The following is an 18,961-nucleotide window of genomic DNA, read 5'->3' as shown; positions in this document are numbered from 1 at the left end:
GTAAAAGGTCACAGAAGCCCTGAAATTGGCAAAATAGATTTCATTGTTAGTAGAAGTAGCTTCACTGATTTAGAAAAATAGAGGTGCACAATGCTCTGGCTGCTCCTTGAACCCGTGTGTCTGCCAGTGTTTTGACCGTTCCTCGAACCCAGGTGTGTGCCCACTGCTGCACCTCACTGCCAGGTGTTTATGATATTGATTACTAAGATAGAGTCAGAAAATCTCCCCAGCAACCACAGCCAGGGCCAATCTGGAGTTACTGCACCTGCATTAGGCTCTTTCCTTGTTTCCCTCCCATACCCATTTCTTGAGAAATCAATCATTCTACATTGTTTAGATCTGGAAATCCCCTACTCCCCCCTTCTCCTTTCCCCCCTGAGGGCCTATAAAAACTGGGACCCCTTTCCCCTCGTGGTCGACTCCTCTACCCCTGCGTGGGATATGAGTCATCCCCAGAGCTCTGGCTTTCCCCGAATAAAGCCTCATGTGTTTTGCATCAAGCTTGGTCTCTCGTGAGTTCTTGGGGTCCGCTATTATCCCGAGACTTGAATGAGAGTCTCCCTTTGGAGGTCTTTCAGTTCTCCAAGATCCATGACATCACCAGCCCTTAGTAATTGGCTAGGTTTCCAGTACCAGTCATGAGCACTAATCTTATTGAGAAAGCCTTAAATCCAATTAGAGAAATACTGGTTACTACCAGTTCTGAATCTGGCATGTCTTTGGTAAGGGTGGAATGACATGTCACTGTGGGTGGGTTTTGAGGTTTCAACAAGCCCTCCCCTCTCTCTCCCTGCCTAAGATCATGACTTACCTCTCTGCTACGTCTCCAGCATCTGCCTGCATACCACCATGCTCCCTGCCTTGATGAGAAGGGAACTACGAGCAAGACCTCAATTATATAAATACTTCCTCAGTATGGGTGCATGATGGCTTGTACATGCTTGGCTCAGTCTTACACGCGTTCACGACTGGCCAGGAAAGACGCAACAAACCGGAATCTTCTGCGGCAAAAGCTTTATTGCTTACATCTTCAGGAGCCAGAGAGCAAGAGCGCAAGAGTGCAAGAGAGCAAGAGTGCAAGAGAGCAAGAGCAAGAGCAAGAGCAAGAGAGAGCAAGAAAGCAAGAAAAAGAACAAGAACAAGAACAAGAAAGCAAGAGAAAGAATGGCAAAACCCCGTCCCTTTTAAGGAGAATTATCCTCCGCCTAGGACGTGTCACTCCCTGATTGGCTGCAGCCCATCGGCCGAGTTGTCATCACGAGAAAGGCAGAACATGTGGCGGGAAAACTGCCCCTGCACGTGTGCAGATTATTTACTACTTAGAACACAGCTGTCAGCGCCATCTTATAATGGCAAATGTGAGGGCGGCTTCCCACAGATCCTCCTTTTCTTTTAATAAGAGCAATAGGCCACCCATATTAATGAGAGTGGAGATAGAGGTCAAATCCCCAGTGTGCAGGTAAAGGAGCCGTACACATAACCTCCTTCCAGGCTCATCACCCAGAGGGGTCCTGGTCTGGTCCTGTGTCGTTTTTCCTGGGGAGAAGGACACTTGGACACTCAACCTTCTTGAAAGATGACATGTCTCCCTAGAATAGGCTCATATATGCCGCAGAGCCCTTCTACTGCAGTGCTTAGCCGTGCAACTCTCTCGGGCTGCTGAAGCGCACTCACTCTATCCCGTGCAATGAGACTAGCCTCGTGGGGTGCAAGAGCTGAGTGGCCAGCGACCTATTGCTTAAGCATAGATAACTATATATCAGGGGAAGCACCATGTTCTAGTGCTGCAAGCGCCTGGGCAATAACCACCTTGTCTCTCCTAGTTTGGGCCTTAAGCTTACAGACCAACCAGAGAAGCAACACTAATCCACAGCAAAGTGTATCTCCAAATAATATCAATTCCACCCATTCTTTAAAGAAGGAAAATGCTGAGGAGATCCAATTGGGTAATCCTTTGGTCAGGGACAGGTCCAAGCGCGTGGAGTTGACTTGAATGATGGCAATTCTCAATTCCCGAAGGGTCTGTTCAAATTCAGCTGTCCAATTCTGTAACATATACTGAGAAAGACTTTTTGACAAATTAGCTGCCAATCACCCCAGCCACTTCTAAAAGATTTACTGCATTAACCACATAACAGGAATCTGACACAATATTAAGGGGTTCTAAAAAGGTTTTTAAAACTTCTAAAACCACTAAACATTCTACCACTTGAGGTGAATTTTCATTATATTGTTTGGATACTACTTTACCATTAGCCACATAGGCACCTATACCAGTTTTTGATCCATCAGTATATACCACAATCCCATTTTTAAGTGGGTTTCTTACTGTTATTTGTGGAAACACAACAGATTGATTTTGGGCAAACTGTAAAATTGGATGTTTTGGATAATGGTTATCTATTTGTCCTGAAAAGGAGGTAACTAAAACTGCCCAATCATTAGATATTAGGTGATATGGGCTCGGTCCTTCCTTGCTCTTGACGTCCTAACCCTTTTCCTTCTTTATAACCCATCTTTGCCATGATATTTTTTGCTTTAGCTGAATACCCTCTCGATGGGGCATTCTCATTGGACAAAATAAGGCCCAAATGGTACATAATATCCCTTCCCCAGAGGTTAACCGGGAGTGAGAGCACATAAGGTATGAATTTCCCTTGCTGCCCCTCAGAGGATTCCCATGTCAAGGCAACAGAGCTTATAGTGGGACATGATTGATATCCTAGGCCCTGTAATGAATGAGATGACTCTGTGGTGGGCCATGCTTTGGGCCACCAATGTGTAGAGATTATACTTTTATCTGCTCCGGTATCAAGGATGCCTTTAAACTCTTTTCCGTTGATCTTAAGGCGGAGCTTAGGTCTATCATTCAAAGATACAACCAAATAGGCAGGATCATTTCCCAAGGAGCCCATTTTCTTTATCTCAGGTCCTGCAGATTTCTCCCTGGTATTATCAGGGAGGAGCAGCAGCTGAGCTATCCTATCTCCTTTACTAATAGAAAAAACGCCCTTAGGGCTTGAGCACAGGACCTGTATTTCAGGGGAATGTTGACAATCCATAACTCCAGGGTGGCCTACTAAGCCCTGCAAGGTGAGTGAACCCCGGCCGAGAATAAGGCCCATGGTTCCCGGGGGCAAGGATGGTATAGGCTCCACCGGCACCGGCTGAATACTCATTTGAGGCATTAGTAGGAAGTTGGAGGCGGCACGCAGGTCCACCCTTGTGGGTCTTCCTGGGTCGCCTCTCTGACTGCGGAGGAAGGAGTCTGCCCTTTATATCCCTCACAGAGTGACACTGGTCGGCTCTATGATAACCCTTGCCACACTTAGAGCACAGAGTGAGGGTCCCCCCCTTTTTATCTGGAGCTCTGCAATCTTTCTTAAGATGCCCAGGCTTCCCGCAGTTAAAACATGTCCTCCGATCATTTCTGCCCATGGAGCGTTTTTGGGATTGGAGGATGGCGGCCGCTAAGCCTGCATTGGTGAGAGGTCCCCCAAGCTCCCGACAAACCCTGAGCCAGTCTTGTAAACCTTTGTTCTTTCTTGGGGCTATGGCCGCTCGGCACTCCTGTGTGGCTTGCTCATAAATGAGCTATTCTACCAGAGGTGCGGCTTGCTCTGAATCTCCAAAAATACGCTCTGCTGCCTCTGTCATTCTGGCCACAAAATCTGAGAATGACTCCTGAGGTCTCTGGACGATCTTTGTTAGGCTCCTTCTCCTAGAGACCTCCGCTAATTGATCTTTTTTCTTTTCCTTCCTTCTAATCTCTCCCCAGGTATTCTTACCTGACCTAAACTTTTCCTTGGGTTCAAGACCCGTGGAAAGGCCTGTATACTTATTTTGTGCGCCATATTTCCTCTTTGCTCCTACTCTCTCTCCCCGCTTTACTTCTGATAGATTGCCCTGAATTTCATCCAGAATTTTCAGCCCTGCCTTAACCACTTGATAACATGTGAAAAGGAACAAAAAGGCTCCTAACACTAGAGAAAGTTCAAGGCCAAACATACCTTGTAAAGCTATTTCCCACTTTACTTCTGATAGACTGTCTTGAATTTCGTTAGAAAGTTCAAGGCCAGACTTACCTTGTAAAGCTATTTCCCACTTTACTTCTGATAGACTGTCTTGAATTTCGTTAGAAAGTTCAAGGCCAGACTTACCTTGTAAAGCTATACTTACGGGTACCCTGTTCCCCAGCTGAAGAGTTCTGAATTCACGCAGTTGAATCCTTCTCAACAGTCTGTTTTGCGGGAACACTTCATTACCACCGTTCCCCAGCTGAGGAGTTCTGAATCCAGGCTGGATCATTCTCAACAGTCTGTTTTACGGGAACACTTCATTACCATGACCCGCAGTTCTGGTTCCGGAATGAGGGATCTTCCTTGCGCCGGTGATGGTAAATTCCGTCCCGGGTTTTCTCGTCCCGGGATTTCTCGTCCCAGGTCTTCTCGTCCCAGGTCTCAGCACCAACTCTTACACGCGTTCGCGACCGGCCAGGAAAGACGCAACAAACCGGAATCTTCTGCGGCAAAAGCTTTATTGCTTACATCTTCAGGAGCCAGAGAGCAAGAGCGCAAGAGTGCAAGAGAGCAAGAGTGCAAGAGAGGAAGATCAAGAGCAAGAGCAAGAGCAAGAGAGAGCAAGAAAGCAAGAAAAAGAACAAGAACAAGAAAGCAAGAGAAAGAATGGCAAAACCCCGTCCCTTTTAAGGAGAATTATCCTCCGCCTAGGACGTGTCACTCCCTGATTGGCTGCAGCCCATCGGCCGAGTTGTCATCACGGGAAAGGCAGAACATGTGGCGGGAAAACTGCCCCTGCACGTGTGCAGATTATTTACTACTTAGAACACAGCTGTCAGCGCCATCTTATAATGGCAAATGTGAAGGCGGCTTCCCACAGCTCAGGGATTGGCACTATTAGATGTTGAAGTAGGGGTGGCCTTGGAGTAGTCTTGGCACTGTGGGTGTGACACTAGGATTTGGGCTTTAAGATCCTCATCCTAGCTGCTTGGAAACCAGTATTCTGCTAGCAGCCTTCAGATGAAGATGTAGAACTCTCAGCTCCTCCTGTGTCATGCCTGACAGGATGCTGCCATCCATGTTCCCACTTTGATGATAATGGACTGAACCTCTGAACCTGTAAACTAGCCTCAATTAAATATTCTTGTAAGAGTTGTCTTTTGGGGCAGGTGAGATGGCTCAGCAGGTAAGAGCACTGACTGCTCTTCCAGAGATCCTGTCGAATCCCGGCAACTACCTGGTGGCTCACAACCACCCATAATGGAATCTGACGCCCTCTTCTGGTGTGTCTGAAGACAGCTACAGTGTACTTATAATAATAAACAAAAATCTTAAAAAAAAACAACAACTTCAGCACGAGCAGTTAAGCACTTTTCACCAATGAGCCATCTCTCAGGCTCTCAAAAAAAAAAAAAAAAAGAGTTGCCTTTGTCTCTGAGGAGTGGTGGTGGTGCATTCCTTTAATCCCAGCCCTTGGGAGGCAGGGGCAGGCGGATTTCTGAGTTTGAGGCCAACCTGGTCTACAGAGTGAGTTCCAGGACAGCCAGGGCTACACAGAGAAACCCTGTCTTGAAAAAATAAACAAAAAAGTTGCCTTTGTCATATCTTTTCACAGCAGTAAAACTCTAAAATATGGTGTCTCTTCACATCAATAGAACAATGACTAAGAATGGGTATTATAATGTGTGTAAGTGTGTATGTGAGAGATATGTGTTGATGTGCATGTTTGTAAGTCTGTGGGTACATATGTGTAATGTGTGTAGAAATCAGAGGCCAACCTTGGATGTTATTTCTCAGGACCTGTCCAAATTATTTGTTAAGACAGGGTCTCTCATTGGCCTTAGATTCACAAGTAGACTAGACAGGGATTGTTTGCTCCCTCTTCCTCAGTGCTGGCATTATAGACTGGGCCACCTTTCCACCTTACATTAGTTATGGGGATAGAACACAGGTCCTTATGCTTGTCTGATAGGCACTTTGCTGACTCTTCTTAGCTCTTGGATACTATGAATATTCTTTGCTTTTTTTCACTTTCAGAGCACTCTTATTGAAGTTTTTTTTCTTTAAGTTTTAAAACGAGTTTATTGAAGAATACTTTTTTTTTTTTTTTTTTCTTTTTTGGTTTTTCGAGACAGGGTTTCTCTGTGTAGCCCTGGCTGTCCTGGCACTCACTTTATAGACCAGGCTGGTCTCGAACTCAGAAATCCGCCTGCCTCGGCCTCCCGAGTGCTGGGATTAAAGGCTTGCGCCACCATGCCCAGCTTTGAAGAATACTCTTATGAAGGCAACCACTTTTGATTTGTCATTAAAAAAAGTTACATTTCTTTATGCTGTGTACTAAAGGTCATTTAAGAGAACAGAGTCACATGCTTCTCTCTGTGGGATTCTTGGGTAGTATATATAGCACAGTGTTGTCATTTCTGTATCGTGAGAATAAATAAAAAGACTCTTCTATGTTTCTCTTCAAAAAGCGATGAAAATAACAGAAGGTGGCATAAAAAAGCCACATTTCTCTACTCATTCGGTAGTATCGGAGCCAGTATTTTTACCATCAGAGGTTACAATTTTCACTTTATCCAGTTTAATAAGTTCTGTCACCTCTCTGAATTCAACACCATTCAATACAAAAGTCCAAACATTATGGCAGAATCTCTATATGTATTTAGAGAGCCCCTAAAATTGACTCTGTTCCTGACTCTCTGAGCCAATGCTGAATTTATAGCTTTATCAAACTGAAGTAGAACTTGAAGGGCAAGCTGGGGGGTGATATGTTGAGACTGTATGAGCTCATCAAGGCTCTCTTGAAGACTGTTCCTCAAAGTTGTATTTCTGTACAACTGATATGCCATGGCTTTAAAGGAAGCAATTATTTTTTCTTCAGGCTTTCATTGGTGCCCTGAGGGAAAGTGCTTCTGCCACGCGGTAGCAGAGACAGGTAGGGAGCCCACTGCGACCACCTCCTCGGCCGAGGAAACCACAGTCCTGTGCCAGTTCTTACTGAAATCTTGAACACATTTTCACAGATGGGGTGCTTTCCACTTGTTTTCCATTCTGCTCATAAAGCTCCACCTCCAAGGTTCACTTTCATCTTTGGATTTTGACTTTTTAAACATCCCATTTTTTTGTTAAATCTTTGGTGTTTTCCTTCTGTTTTGTGTTTTTCCTTTTGTCTTCCACCTCCAACTTCATTTACTAGCATTTCATTCATTTTCGCACCATGTTATTACCTGAAATAACTGTGGTAGCTTATAATTTAATTCACCTTTACAATGAACTCAGATATGAGTAGCGTCTGTCTTTACCTTGCTGGTGACCATAATTTTTAGTTAATTATTATTTTTTTTAATTTATTTTCTTATTAGGTATTTTCCTTGTTTACATTTTCAATGATATCCCAAAAGTCCCCCATACCCACCCCTATTATTATTTTTTAAAAGATTTATTTATTATATGTAAGTACACTGTAGCTATCTTCAGACACCCCAAAAGAGGGCATCAGATCTCATTACAGATGGTTGTCATCATGTGGTTGCTGGGATTTGAACTTATGACCTTCGGAAGAGCAGTCGTGCTCTTAACCACTGAGCCATCTCTCTAGCCCTTATTATTATTATTATTATTATATGTTTTAAGTACACTGTAGCTGTCTTCAGATGCACCAGAAGAGGACATCAGATCTCATTACAGATGGTTGTGAGCCACCATGTGGTTGCTGGGTTTGAACTCAGGACCTTCAGAAGAACAGTCGGTGCTTTTAACTGCTGAGCCATCTCTCCAATCCCAGTTTTTAATATGGAACTAGCCACAAGTATACTCGCCCACTGAATGACTAAATCTCATCGTAACAAAATTTCAACCGTGGCACAAGGTCCTTGGTACTGCTTAATTTCTCTCAGCGGTTCTTATCTATAGAAAGGATAGACTTGAATTGTTACTTATAGTCACCTCAACACTCATATAAATAATAAATTTCAAGTTCGTCTGGAGAACTCCCACAATGAACTTAAGTTTTGTATGGATTTAACATTCCGCAAAATCAAACAGCAGTGAGATGTGGCACTTGGGTTAGATCAACCAGCATCACCAGAGTCACTGAAGATGACCTTCAGTTTATAGCTAGTTAACTGTCTTTACTCCTGCCAGCTAGGACTATACTCAGGTTTTCGGACGAAGTGTAGCCCTGAGCATTTACACCTTCCTTACACCAAGGGGCTTTTAAAGGCAAAACTACATCCTGGATCGCACTCAGGAGCTGCAGGAGGAGGTGTAGACCAGCAAGCAGTTTGACAGAAAGTAAGTTAGCTGTGACATCTTCGCTTCCAGTCAAGAACATCTGGGTAATTTTTCATCAAGAAAATCATTTTTAGTTAAACCTAAAATGGCCTCAGCAAGGAGACAAGATGGAAGCGTCTCTGTACTATCTTGCCCTGTCCCATTACAGCACCTGGTACAGAAAAAGCCAGAAAAGCGGCCATGAGTAACCCACAATACACTAGAAGAGGTTCCGACTGAGGAGCCTCATTTCCTGTGCACGCCTTCTAGATCCCGCCGCCTACATCTCGCGAGAAGCCAAGGAAGGCTGGGTCGTCCAATCCGGAGCTAGCTTTGCCCTCCCCCCCCTGCGCCTGCGCCTACTGGAAAAGCAGGAGCAACGTGGATGCTGGCGGCGGTCGCGCCTGCGCGTCGCTGTGCTCCTTGTGATTGGCCTTGGCGAGGCGAGCACGGCGCTTTAGTTTTCACTTTCTGTCTTCGGAGCCTGCTCTCTTTCTCCGTGCGCACGAGGTTTCACTTCCGGTCGCTGGTTCCCCGGGGGCTGGAGAGCGGACGCCTTCCCCGCGCCTGGCTTGTTTCGGAAGCGGCTTCTCGCTTGTGAGGCTGAGTGAGGGGACCGGGGCTAGCGCGCGCCCGGGACACCCGGGCTCGTGAGGCGAGGTCGGGAGACGCGGCGGAGCGAGGGGTCAGGAGGAGAAAGGGACGGGCTGGAAAAGCATGAGGAGGACACCGAGTGGTGAGCTCGTCTCTTCAGGGAAGGCGGCCGCGCCGGCGACAGGTAACGCTCCTTCCCTCAGGTGTTGGGGCGTCCGGGGCGAGGACCCCCGTGGGGAAGCAAGAGCGTGGCTGGCTCGCGGGGCGCGTACTGGTGGGCGGGCAGGGCGGCGCGGGGGGCCACTGGGCAGACGCCTCGGTCGCCCGGGATGCGGGACCCTCCCAACCCCCGCTCCTCCGCTCAGCTCCGCCTTGCAGAAGCTAAGGTTAGACGGGGTTTCCACCGAGCCCGTGGCGGTCGTCCGGATGGGTGTCTGCGTTCCGAGGCGGAAAGCCCGGCGCGGTTTGTTTTGTGACACCGGTCACAGAGCAGCTCCATCCCCCCAAGGGATGGATGGGATCCTTCTGCACTGAAGTTTTCCCTTGCCTGGGGTTGGCCTAGCTCATCCCCCTGAGGGGTTTTGGGGAAACCCTCAGGTCGGAGTTCGGGGTTCTGTAGAATCTATGGCAACGCACGGCATGGTTTAACTTCTTTATTACGTATAAGTGGGCCTGCCCATATGGAAGACAGCAGCCGACGGCTGCAGCAGCGGTGAAGGGATCTGCCAGTACGCTGGCCCCGAGGTTGGTTAGAGGGGAGCACCAACCGGCACTTGGTAGGAAACCGTGGCTTAACTTTCAAAACTGGAGCTATTTCGGAAGATCTCGAGTCTCCCTTAATCTCCGTTTACCAGTTTGACGCGCCTCTTGTTAAGCTCCTCCCCCCTGTATTCTTTCTGAAGGGAAACTTAGAACTGGGAAGCGAATGAAAGTCTTTCCTAAATCTCTATAATAAACAACCTGAGGACTCAACAGTGTTTCCCCTTAGAAGAGCAAAAGGAAGGCGGGGTGAATATGTCATAGTATAGAATCTGAGATTGTTGGAAATCCTACCGAAGAGGTTTAGGACAAAGCACATATACCTGATAGTGTAAGCGAATACCTCCCGTATTGGGAAATTGTTTGGTAAAGGGTAGCTCCAGTGTTACCAGTGTATATCAATACCTAGCGAGCCCAAGTTAGAAAAAAAAAAAACACGAATATTTGTCAATAATTAGTTTTAAAGAAGATGATGTTTGAGTGTGTTGCCAATTTGTTTCCTACTTTTTTTTTTTTAAATAAGAAAGATAAATGGCATCTCTCTGGTTCAAACATTTAAGTAAATTGAAATTTGAAAACTGCCAGGAAACTTGCCTGATACTACTTGTTACCTGTAGCATATCTGATTAGCACAAATATTATTGGATATGTTTATCCTTTGTGTCTTGTCAGTGGACATTTTTAAGATTTTCTTCTTTACAGAGCTGTGTTTTTCCCCTGCAGCTATTGTAAGCAGGGTTTAGGTGATGATAACTGTAGAATTAAATTCTTATGATAATTCTAGACACACTGTTAAATGCCTTGGGATGATTTTATTTTTTTAATGTTCATTCCCCTTAGGTATGGTTTTTATTACTCTGCTACTGGATGGTAGCACTGTTTTCTAAACATCTTAACCCATCCAATAATAGGGGGAAATTTTTTAAACTTTTTTTTTTTTGAATTATTTATTTTATGTATGTGAGTACACTGTAGCTGTCTTCAGACCAGAAGAGGGCATCAGATTCCATTACAGATGGTTGTGAGCCACCATGTGGTTGCTGGGATTTGAACTCAGGACCTTCGAAAGAGCAGTCGGTGCTCTTAACCGCTGAGCCATCTCCCCAGCCCCTCATTTTAACTTTTAATCTTTCCTAGTGAATAAGAAAGTCAAACATTTGGGCAGTCCGATATCCCTTGTTTATGAAATTGGGTCAGAATACTCTCTGCTTTGCCCTATTTAACAGTTACCATACTGTTTTAGCTATGGTAGCTTTTTTTAAATTTTGTTTTTGGTTTTCGAGACAGGGTTTCTCTGTATAGCCCTGGCTGTCCTGGAACTCACTTTGTAGACCAGGCTGGCCTCGAACTCAGAAATCCACCTGCCTCTGCCTCCCGAGTGCTGGGATTAAAGGTGTGCACCACCATGCCCTGCTAGCTATGGTAGCTTTATGATATATATTAGTACTTTCTTTTGGGGGAGGACCAGGGAAAGCTCAGGATCCTTCTTTGTTTCTTCCAGATGAAGCATCTCAATCTCTATAGGAAAACCACATTGGGATAATTGTTTTTGCATTGTATAGCTTATTCATTACATTTATAGATTCATTTAAGAAAAGGCATTGTTTTTATTTTTTCCTTCTAAGAATATATTTTTACTATGTGTGAAAATGTGTTTACAAAAGCAAGCAGGCTATTTCTGCACCTTTTTAAATAGAACATTACAGGTACCTAGAAATAAGATTGTGTGTGTCTTTTCTAGAAGGAAAGTATTCCTTGAACTTTCACCATGGTCTTTATTTCATTAACTAACATATTTTCACCTGTTTTGAACTTAGAGAAGTCATACTTTATAATCATATTTTGTTTTATGTTCCAAATTTTATGTTATAGCATGTGTCCATGCTCCTTTACACATTTTTCCCCCTCTAAGTTATAGCCCAGGCCACCATTGAATTTGGTATGTAGCAAAGGCTGGAATTGGACTCTTGATCTTCCTACTGAGTCCTCTAAAATGCTGGGATTACAAACACACTGCCACGCTGGATTTATGCTGTGCTGGTGATTGACACAGGGCTTTGTGTATTGTAGACAAGCATTGGTCTACATCCCCAGGTGTAAAAATACTGAGTCTCCAGTTATAATACATCTACAGGTGTAAAAATACTGCATACTACATTAGATGTTAAATTGACTACTAGTATGTTTAAAAACTAAACCAATTACATCTTGACTTAAATAACATTTTTGGTGAAAAATGGCTATTTACCTTCCAGAATATATTAGTGATAAGAGTAATATTGTACAATGTGTTTGCAAATACATCATGTCACCTTTAATTGTTCAAGTTCTGTACTTTGTTGTATAGATTGTTTTAGTTGAAATATATGGCAAAATTGTCTGTTATTGGCTAGTCCACTGGTTGGAAAAGGAAGGACATATTAATATTTTCTTATAGTTGTGGGGTTTTTGCTATTCATCAATTTTGATAATAGTTTGCATTTATCGAGCTTGTTCTTCAGAGGGCTTTCATTTGTGTAGTAGTCATTGGAAAATACCGCTTCTCTAAATTGCATAGATCTTCCAAATAGTAAGTATATATATACATAACATATTGTAACTATTATACATAACATATTAATACTAATAGTAATACATAGTTTATATATATATATATATATATATATATACACACACACATATTTATATATATACATATATATGTGTGTGTGTATATATATATTTTCAGGGTGTCACATTTATTAAATTAGATTTTTCTAGGACTCTGCCATATGATTTTTAGGACTTTGTCTTAGTATTTGTCAGAGTTATTATAGGTGCCCTCTTACTATTTAAATATTTTACATTTTTTATTGACTATTTCTTAATACTGCCCAACTGGTTTTGATTTATCTTACCTCTAATTTATCATTTATATTAATTTTACCAATGAAAAATATGTTTGTTTTTAATTTTTCACTAAACTATTTTGATATAAGTAGATGGTATATACACTTGTGTATTTTGTGTGTTTATTTTGTGGTACTAAGAATTGAATCCAAAGTTTAATACAGGCCAAGCTACCCCTGATCCATATTCTCAGCCCTGTACTTTTATGTTTTAAAGGCTGTAAATGCTGAGTAATAGAATATATGCCTAGTATGTGGGCCACCTTGGATTAATTCCTAGCACCAGTAATAAGTACAAAAGAATATCTGTTAGAATACAGCTTCTTTTTGAGACATTATGTCACTCATCCTGCCTGTACCTAGGATTTCCCTGCCATGTTTCACGAGTTTCTGGGATTACTAGTATGCTCCACCATGCCTGGCTAGAATTTTTTTTTTTTAAAGATTTTACATTTATTTTAAGTTATGTATCTGTGTGAGGGTTTGTGCACTTGAGAGCAGGTACCTATGAAGGCCAGAAGAGGATGGATCTGGAGCTACACCCAACATGGGTGCTAAGAACTGAACTTGGGGCTCTTCAAGAGTAATTAGTATGTGTTCTTAACCACTGACCATCTCTCCACTAGCTGGAATAAAAAAAAAAAAAAAAGAAGCTTTAAAATGTATGTCTTGTCTATATGTGTATATGTGTATATGTATTAGTGTGTATGGAAATGTGCATGAATACTTGCGGAGTGTGTGAGACAGGTGGTTGGGCCCATAAAAATCTAACTGTGTTAATGTGTAAATGAAAATGTGAATAAAAATATAAATGTGTATATGAATATATGTGTGTCTGTGCATACTTGTTTTGTTTTGTTTGTTTTTTCAAAACAGGGTTTCTTTGTATAGCCCTGGCTGTCCTGGAACTAACTTTGTAGACCAGGCGGCCCTTGAACTCAGAAATCTGCCTGCCTCTGCCTCCCAAGTGCTGGGATTAAAGGTGTGTGCCACGTCTGTGCATATTTGTATAAAGAATTTTAATTCTTTTCCTTTCCTTCCTGTCTGGGTCACAAAGAGTTAACCAGCCAGGCCAACAAAGGGATTCTGAATGCCTGACCAGAGAAGGGAGCAATAGCAATAAATTCTTTACCTAATCACTCAGCTGTTAGCAACAAGTGTCAGTAGACCAAGCTCTGAGCTTCTGGCCTCAGTAACTTAAAGTCAAGATAGGCATATGTTATTATAGAAAGCACTCCATAAACCAAGTCTTGACCCAGCCTGGTGCTAAGCTCCTTGACAATATTCTCTTCTTGTCTTTTGCTTTTCATTTTGTCTTTTTAAAATTGGTTTCTGATTTAATTACTGCTTTTGTCATAAGAAATGTGCCTAGGGCATACTTTCTGTTTTCATTTAGTAAAATATGACAATTAAATCTCTTGCTAATTGTCAATACACTGTTGCTTGATGAAATACACCTTTAATGTATAGCTTCTTTCTCTTAGGAGAAGAGCTATTTGACCCCTTAGGAGAGAACCAGCTCTTGGTGCCTAGTTCATTTGGTTATAGGACCTATTTCACCTCTATACTCAGGGCATTTGAGGTACTTATTTAAAACATAAAAGTACAGGGCTGAGGATATGGCTCAGGGGTAGCTTGGCCTGTATTAAACTTTGGATTCAATTCTTAGTACACCCCCCCCCACACACACACAGTGATGAAAGCAGTTTAAAAATGATTTAATTCTGCCCCTTGCTTTGTAAGATATAATTACTGAAAGAATCAAAGATGGACATTAAAAAGTAGTTGTTCCTGGGGGGGAAAAAAAACAAAAAAGATATTTTCTGAGAAAAACCACTTAATATCTTTCTGAGAGGTACTCAACATGCCAGTGAGTTTGGTAAAGACATTTAATTGAAAATTAGTAGTTTAGCCGGGTGGTGGTAGCACATGCCTTTAATCCCAGCACTTGGGAGGCAAAGGCAGGTGGATTTCTAAGTTCGAGGTCAGCCTGGTCTACAGAGTGAGTTCCAGGACAGCCAGGGATACACAGAGAAACCCTGTCTGGAAAAACAAACGGCACCCCCCAAAAAAACCCCCACAAAAATTAGTAGTTTAATGCTAAAGCATTAAAGTTCATAAACCCAATTTGATAAGTTAGAACATTGGTCACAGAGTTTATATGGATGTCTTTAAAAAGTTGCAATAAAGGACTAGGGGTTGTGGTTCAGTAATAGCATTTATTTAGCATGATGGATCCCTAGTATCACACTAGATACGTTTTAAAATAATAGTCAAAACTACATGATCTTGAACAATTTACCTTTTGGGCATCATGTCAAAACAAAAAATTATTTTAAAAATTGTAAATGTCAGCTGATCAGAAACTTTGTAGAAGATCAAATTTGGGGAATATTAAAAACAATCTTCAAAAGTTAAATATTGCACTTAAGAGGGTAAGACAGACAGATCACTGCAAGTTCAAAGGCCAGGTAGGGCTGAAGAAGAGGAACCCTGTATCAAGAAAGAGGGTGTGAGGATGCTCAGTGGATAGCTCACTTACTGCCAAACCTGGTGGGCCTTTCTGAGTTTGATTCCTTGAACCTGCATGGTGGTAGGAGAGAACCAACTCCTTCAGGTTGCCCTCTAACATATTACCACAGCATGCCTGAGACAACACATAAAAACACATGAAAAATGGATATAAAGTTATTTTTTTAAAAAGATTTATTTATTTATTATATGTAAGTACACTGTTGCTGTCTTCAGACACACCAGAAGAGGGAGTCAGATCTCATTACGGATGGTTGTGAGCCACCATGTGGTTGCTGGGATTTGAACTCTGGACCTTCGGAAGAGCAGTCGGGTGCTCTTACCCACTGAGCCATCTCACCAGCCCCAAGTTATTTATTTTTAAGGTTGAATATTCAACCCAATCTAACCAACTTGCAGTCAGATGAATAAGTCATAATTTGTAGATATAATTTTTTAATTCAGTGGAAATACTTTCCAGTTCTTCCTCCTCTTTTAAAAAGGCAACTGCCACTGGATAAATGGAAATGTCTAAGTCTATTTGCTATTTTGAAATAGCACATAATTACATAATTTTGTATGAATTTAAATAATTTGCTAGCAAGTTCAAATGATCTTTGGTATAGTAAATACAACATAATATGCTTCTTGGTCTACATATTCCTTCACATTTATAGTACTGATATTTGTTCTCATGTCTTTGATTTATAATCTGAGTTCCTTTAATTTCTCTACAATAGAGACTATTTTGCTAAATGAATGAATTACTAATCTAGGGTAGGGAGTGTATTTTACTTTTATTCTATTGAAGTAAATATGCAGTTACATGATTTCTGCTTTTTGTTTCAAAAGATTTTTTTTTCCAGAGAAAATTATTCCTGTAAGCATAATTTCTGTGTTATTAGTAGTTAAAGACTTGGAATAAAAGCATTTCAGTATGTTACTGCTTTTAGAACAAATTAGTATTTTGCTGTGGAACAAGCTTGTCTGACCCAATGGCTCAGTATACCAGAGTTAACTGAGTGTAGCAAACACAAAATCCATAAATGTAGTACAATGGAGGGAATTCAATTTAGTTGTCCACGTATGAACTTTGAGTTTGTGTTTTTTGAGGAAGGGTTTTTCTCTGTGTGGCCCTAACTGTCCTGGAACTCACTCTGTAGACCAGGCTGGTTTGAACTTGCAGAGATCCACCTGCCTCTACTTCCCAAGTGCTGGAATTAAAGAAAGGCATTTCCCACCACCTAGCATGAACTGAATAGATGTCAGCTTCCTGGGCATTGGCAAAAGCTAGGACATACCCAAGACTTCGAAGAAATGTAAACTTTACAGATTTATTCATATACAAATTAGATGCTTGGTAAACATTTGTTCACTTTATCATTGCCCTTTTCACTTTAGAATTTTTGACATTAACAGGGAACAGGACTATGTCAAAAATTGAAGGTAGAAATAAATTATGACCATCTTTCTAGCTTTCCATAGAGATGATTGAGATGGGGTTCAAATCAGAACAGTTAAACTAAGTGTTATAAGCTCTGATTGAGTCTATATTGTAAGAAATTTAGTAGTGGTAGTCATTTCTCTAACCCAACTACCTCCCAAATAATTGAGACAGAGACTATTTTTGTTAAATAAATTTTATAACACAGTAAGTGAGCAAGTATTATTCTGTTCTAATCCTCTAAACAATAGATCTGCTTCTGAGCCAACATCTCTGATGTACTTGCATTTTAGTGTTGATCTGTCTCTATGGTTCATTCATTTTCTCATAGTAGCTACCTGGTCCCTCACCTCATGGCCAAATCTCCTTTATCCGTCTTCTCACTGGAATTGGAAGTCCAGCCCTATTCTCACCTCTGCTCAGTCATTGGTTGTTCAGCATCCTCACTGTCTGCCCCCCCCACCCCAAAGTAGAAAATGAATGAGGAGCAGTGTTTATACAATACTGAGACAGGAGATACTTGGAGTACACATTACAGTACCATGTCCTGATAGTAACCAGATATTGGGGCAGAGAAATGAGTATTTGAATAATACAAGGATAAAATATTAGTATGCCAGGTCTAAAGTACAATAATTAAATTTCAGTTATAATTTAGATGTATATAGCAAAAAATTTTAAATTGGACTGTCCACAGCTACAACTTACTGAATTTTAGTCTAAGTAGTGTTCAAATTACATCATAAACCCGGGCATGGTGGCGCAGGTGGATTTCTGAGTTCGAGGCCAGCCTGGTCTACAGAGTGAGTTCCAGGATCAGCCAGGACTATACAGAGAAACCCTGTCTCGAAAAACCAAAAAAAAAAAAAAAAGATATATTACTATATTTGTAATTCAAATTTTTATAGTTTGTGTTTTGAGTCTGACATCAAACTGCAGGTCTTTCTCTGCCAAGTGTATCATGCCTAGCTTTGAGTTTGTGTTTTTGAATTGGATTGGGGTGTGTATGTTAATATGTTCTAGTGTTTTTCCTGCATATATATGTGTGTGCCACATGTGTGACTAGTGTCCACAGAAGAGAAGTTTAGGTCCCCTAAAGTTATAGACAGTTGTGAGCTACCAAATAGATGCTGAGAATTGAGTCTGGGTCCTTTGTAAAAGAGAACTGTTATGAGGAACAAAGAGAGAATTAACCTAAAAATTAGAGCTAACATATAAGGGCTACAACAACAGAAAAGCCTGTTACTATTTAAACTAATCATCTAAATAGGAACAAAAAGTACAACGGACTTATACTAATTTTTCTTTTAGAAAGTTTGGCTTTGCTTGTAACATCTTTGTTAATAGAAATGATAAAAAAATCTTTATGAAAATTTCCCCATCATCAATTAAAACATAGTTGCTCTACATGAGCTTGTTTTGAACCGTGAATACAGTGACCAAATTGTATATTGCTTTATAGATTATAGAAATTTTAAGATTTATAATTTTCATTTAAAGATTTATAATAAACATAGAATAAATATTTCATTTTAAGATATATAATCAAAATAGCTTTATTGTTGGACTGTTAGCCCTTTGAGCAATCCAGCCAGATGTAGGTCTGAGGAAAGTGAATTTCTTCTCTACAAAATAAAATAAGGTTTAGTTAATTCCCTGAGATGACTATAATAAAAGCCAGATTCATTAGTGTTGAGCAGGTCATAATTTTCAATTAGAAGTTTATATGTAATTGAGTGTTGAATATAAAATAAGGTATTTTTAAATGCCAAAAGACTGTTACTTTTATAAGGATCTTTTATACCATCCTACCATCATTATGACATAAGAATAGAGAACATGTAGATCTGAACATACTTGACAACTGCGGAATGTTAGGTAAGAAAGAGAATATAAGGCTTTCACCAGATGGCACTGGTACTATGCGGAGAAAGGAAGCCAATAAATTCAAGAATATAAATAGGTAATGATTAAACAGGATTAACAGGAAAGTTTTATGCTTCAATTTTCTCCTTTGGAAAATAGTTAACTTTGTAGCATTACTGTGAGATTTAAATGATATTTAAGTCCTTAGCCAAGGAGCTTACACTTAGTAATTTCTCAGGAAGTGGACTGGTACTACTTACCTGAATTACAGAAACATTAAGCCTTTTATTTACATTTCTGAAGCAAAGCCTTTCAAGCAATAAAAATAATTTAGGGTGGGATCCACCCAAACCAGGGTTGGGGCTATTACATGAAATCAATATATGGGATGGTATAGAAAGAGTAGATGGCCAAAATCTTTGGGGCATTAAAGGAATTAGATAATGGGGAAGTGGAGCAGCATATGTAGCCCAAAGTAGCAGGAATCTAAGAGGGGTTCTTAGCTAGAGTTGCAGTCAGTTTTTTGAGAATTTCATATAATGTATTTTGATATTTAAAGGAGTAAATATCAAAATACATTATATGAAATTCTCAAAGAATTAATAAAA

General features: G+C 41.1%; 1 protein-coding gene and 1 pseudogene across 5 annotated transcripts in view; one reads left to right on the top strand and one right to left on the bottom strand.

Moving 5' to 3' along the window:
- Gm20277 (predicted gene, 20277) lies at nt 6,085-7,011 on the bottom strand (annotated as a pseudogene).
- The window catches only part of Tasor2 (transcription activation suppressor family member 2), a 46,850-nt gene continuing 34,863 nt past the window's right edge, over nt 6,975-18,961 (top strand). For 2 of the 5 annotated variants that reach the window (NM_001360838.1, NM_134063.3), the window contains exon 1: nt 8,751-9,069. The gene's annotated coding sequence lies outside the window, so the exon portion shown is untranslated. Of the gene's footprint in view, nt 9,070-9,573; nt 9,630-13,535; nt 18,451-18,961 lie in introns of those variants that run through there. The other 3 variants (XM_017315335.2, XM_006516460.4, XM_006516461.4) reach the window with 3 other exon arrangements.

Source organism: Mus musculus, chromosome 13, assembly GCF_000001635.26.
Source record: "Mus musculus strain C57BL/6J chromosome 13, GRCm38.p6 C57BL/6J".
Lineage (NCBI taxonomy): Eukaryota > Metazoa > Chordata > Mammalia > Rodentia > Muridae > Mus > Mus musculus.
The sequence above is the reverse complement of the archived record's forward strand: the minus strand, read 5'-3'. Positions and strand labels throughout refer to the sequence as shown.